Below are 4,671 nucleotides of genomic sequence, written 5' to 3'. Positions count from 1 at the left end.
TATAATATATGATAGGACAATATCTATGCGTCAACAAATTGATGACGAGGTGTTGGCAACTTGACAATTCTTAAAAGTCTTATATCAAATTATATGATAGGACAATATCATATGCGTCACTAAATTGATGACGAGGTGTTTGGCAACTTGTACACAATTCTTAAAGTCTTTATATAATTTATATAGGGACAATATCATATGCGTCACTAAATTGATGACGAGGTGTTTGGCAACTTGCATCAATTCATTAAAGTTTATATTAATTATAGATAGGGACAATATCATATGCGTCACTAAATGATGACGAGGTGTTTGGCAACTTGACACAATCATTAAAGTCTTTATATTAATTATATGATAGGGACAATATCATATGCGTCACTAAATTGATGACGAGGTGTTGTGGCTTGACAAAATCATAGTCATTTATTTATGGACAATATCAATTCGCATAATTGATAATTCAGAATCATCGATGCAAAGGATAGCTCAGTGGATCGCAGTATGCAGCTGCTCAACCATTACAACACCTTGCCTGTTACAAAAGTCGTTTACAATTGATTCTAGGCTTTGTCATTGTATTAAATAATGCTTTATATGTAACAGCGCGGCATCAGGTGATCGAAGATCCTCCTAATTTACTATGTTACAAATTACATTGGCATCACATCCATTGTCGTTTATAAAATAAATTATAAACTTTAAATGGTTTAGAAGCCATACAATGCAAATTGCCCCTTATTTATCATTGCAGTCCAGCAGGATACGACCTTAGAGGCGTTCAGGCATAATCCAACGGACGTAGCGTCATACCACTGTCGCTCGAACAAGTATTGTGCCATTGGTCCGTACCTGCGGTTCTCCGTACTAGCAGGAATGCTGTCGCAACAAGTTTTGTCATTAGTAGGGTAAAACTAACCTGTCTCACGACGGTCTAAACCCAGCTCACGTTCCTTGCATGGGTGAACAATCAACGCTTGGTGAATTTTGCTTCACAATGAGAAGAAGAGCCGACATCGAAGGATCAAAAAGCGACGTCGCTATGAACGCTTGGCCCCACAAGCCAGTTATCCCTATGGTAACTTTCTGACCCTCTTGTTAAAAACTCTTTAAAACCAAAAGGATGATAGGCCGAGCTTTTGCTGTCCCTGTGTGTACTGAACACCGAGATCAAGTCAGCATTTGCCCTTTTGCTCTATTGTGGTTTCTGTCCGCACTGAGCTGGCCTTGGGACACCTCCGTTATTATTTGAGAGATGTACCGCCCCAGTCAAACTCCCTACCTGGCAATGTCCTTGAATTGGATCATACCTGAGTAATTGGAGTTATACCAAATTTTCAAATAAAATACATAAATGCATCGTTTTATAAAGAATTTGTTTGCGATTATATAACAAACTCGTGATACTTTGATCAAGAAGCTTGCATCAAAACCCAATACCATAAGATATAATAAATATATCCGTATAATGGCTAGGAAATGATACACGTTCCATTTAATCAAGTAAGTAAGGAAACAATAAGAGTAGTGGTATTTCATTGACGATACAAACCGAGGTCTAATATTCTTATCTTTTTTTCTGCAGATGAGTCAAGCTCAAAAGTCTTCTTTCCCCGCTAATTATTCCAAGCCCGTTCCCTGGCTGTGGTTTCGCTAGATAGTAGATAGGGACAGTAGGAATCTCGTTAATATCCATTCATGCGCGTCATAATTAGATGACGAGGCATTTGGCTATTAAGCAGAGTCTATAAGATTAGTCTCCACCCGCTGCACTAGGTTATCGACCTCCGCAACGCTCGTCTACTTGAGAGTCATGTTACTCGCGTTGACCGCGCTTACTTGAATTTCTTCACTTTGACATTCAGAGCACTGGCAGAAATCACATTGTGTCAACACCGCTAGGGCCATCACAATGCTTTGTTTTAATTAGACAGTCGGATTCCCAATCCGTGCCAGTTCTGAATTGATTGTTAATTGATAATCGTTATAATTGATAAGAACTAATTGGTTTAACCCAAATAGTATTCTTAAAATTTTAGCAAGAAAGTTCCACAATTGGCTACGTAACTAACTATCCGGGGAACAAGTACTAACATAAATGCTAGAAACTCTATTTACCCAGAACGAGCACATAAACCATGTTATTGTTTCCCAATCAAGCCCGACTATCTCAATCTTCAGAGCCAATCCTTATCCCGAAGTTACGGATCTAATTTGCCGACTTCCCTTACCTACATTATTCTATCGACTAGAGACTCTTCACACTTGGAGACCAGCTGCGGATATGGTACGGCCTGTTGAGAAGTTTGCGTGTCCCCACATAAATTTTCAAGGTCCGAGGAGAAAATATCGACACAACAGTATATGTCATGCTCTTTCTAGCCCATCTACCATATCTCTCTCGAAAGACTTCCATGGTAGTACGGCTATAAAACAGAAAAGAAAACTCTTCCGAATCTCTCGACGGCTTCTTTATGTCGTTCCTGTTGCCAGGAATGACACGAGGCCCATATTTAATAACAAACGGATACTCAACAGGTTACGGAATTGAACCGTATTCCTTTCGTTCAAAATTATTCAAGTGTATTATATTCGCTTTGTTTATATAGTTAGGCATTTTTGTTTTACTTGAAAATTTCGGCTTTCGCCTTGAACTTAGGACCGACTAACTCGTGATCAACCACTGTTCACACGAAACCCTTCTCCACTTCAGTCCTCCAAGGTCTCATTCGATTATTTGCACTACCACAAGATCTGTACAATGGCAGCTCCATGCAGGCTTACGCCAAACACTTCTACGCATACCATTGTACTTCCTACTCATAAAGTTTCAAAATTTATATCACAAGTAATATAAATCATCTACTTTAGCGGTAATGTATAGGTATCAACTTAAGCGCCATCCATTTTAAGGGCTAGTTGCTTCGGCAGGTGAGTTGTTACACACTCCTTAGCGGATTTCGACTTCCATGATCACCGTCCTGCTGTTTTAAGCAACCAACGCCTTTCATGGTATCTGCATGAGTTGTTAATTTGGGCACCGTAACATTACGTTTGGTTCATCCCACAGCGCCAGTTCTGCTTACCAAAAGTGGCCCCTGGGCACATTATATCATAACCTTGAACTTCATATCAAGAAAGTTAAGGTTCTTACCCATTTAAGTTTGAGAATAGGTTAAGATCGTTTCGACCTAAGGCCTCTATCATTCGCTTTACCAGATAAGATTATTTTATATAATATTAAAATGCACCAGCTATCCTGAGGGAAACTTCGGAAGAACCAGCTACTAGATGGTTCGATTGGTCTTTCGCCCCTATACTCAATTCTGACAATCGATTTGCACGTCAGAACGTTTCGGTCTTCCATCAGGGTTTCCCCTGACTTCAACCTGATCAAGTATAGTTCACCATCTTTCGGGTCACAGCATATATGCTCAAGGTACGTTCCAGTTAGAGGCATAAATAATATAATATACATTATACATAACTATAAGAACGCCCCGGGATTGTGTTATTAGCTATAAATAGCTAAAAACTAATCCCATTATTAGTCAAGTTAATTACGCTATTAGGTTTACATCCCAATAACTTGCACATATGTTAGACTCCTTGGTCCGTGTTTCAAGACGGGTCCGAAGGTATCCTGAATCTTTCGCATTGTTAATCATACAAGAGCATTAATAAAACAAAATCAATGATAATTATGCATTATATAATTCCGAAAAATTAACGCTCTGTAATAATATAAATCTATCAGCACTTTATCAAATTAATAACATTTATTCTGTGTTAAAATGCAAGCAATTTAATTGGAATAAACTATAAGTTATATTTTATGATAAATTTGGGATATGCTAATAGATTACAATGTCCTTATATGGAAAAAATGCACATTATTCTTAATATATTATTTAAATATTACAATTTTAATGATGAATTTTCCATAACGGATATTCAGGTTCATCGGGCTTAACCTCTAAGCAGTTTCACGTACTGTTTAACCTCTATTCAGAGTTCTTTTCAACTTTCCCTCACGGTACTTGTTTACTATCGGTCTCATGGTTATATTTAGTTTTAGATGGAGTTTACCACCCACTTAGTGCTGCACTATAAGCAACACGACTCTTTGGAAACATCATCTAGCAATCATTAACGTTATACGGGCCTGGCACCCTCTATGGGTAAATGGCCTCATTTAAGAAGGACTTAAATCATTAATTTCTCATACTAGAATATTGACGCTCCATACACTGCATCTCACATTTGCATATAGACAAAGTGACTTAGTGCTGAATGTTTTCTTTTCGCTCGCCGCTACTAAGAAAATCCTTGTTAGTTTCTTTTCCTCCCCTAATTAATATGCTTAAATTCAGGGGGTAGTCCATATGAGTTGAGGTTGTATATATACTATATTTTGCCATAAATTCTTTATTATAAATGATAAACAATCATTTTGTCTTATACTAGTCTTGTAAGCAATCATTTTTATCCATTTAACGAGAATAATCAAAACCAATTTTCTTTTTCCGAATCATTAATAAGAGACAATTCTAGATGAAAAATATTTCAATTTTTTATGCTAGACATTTCTCAGTATTATTTGATTGAAAAAGAAAATATTTCTCTTGTTTTTCACATTCAAATGTGAGATAAGTTTTTCATTTCTTTTTT

General features: G+C 37.1%; 1 non-coding gene across 1 annotated transcript; it reads right to left on the bottom strand.

Moving 5' to 3' along the window:
• Nucleotides 1–464: 464 nt before the first annotated feature.
• LOC116803002 lies at nt 465–4,399 on the bottom strand. Its single transcript, XR_004363305.1, has one exon. It is a non-coding gene; the product is annotated as a large subunit ribosomal RNA (ribosomal RNA).
• Between the last annotated feature and the right edge of the window lie 272 nt (nt 4,400–4,671).

This window comes from Drosophila sechellia, unplaced genomic scaffold (genome assembly GCF_004382195.2).
Source record: "Drosophila sechellia strain sech25 unplaced genomic scaffold, ASM438219v1 U_268, whole genome shotgun sequence".
Classification (NCBI taxonomy): Eukaryota; Metazoa; Arthropoda; class Insecta; order Diptera; family Drosophilidae; genus Drosophila; species Drosophila sechellia.
This window is presented reverse-complemented; position numbering and strand designations above follow the sequence as displayed.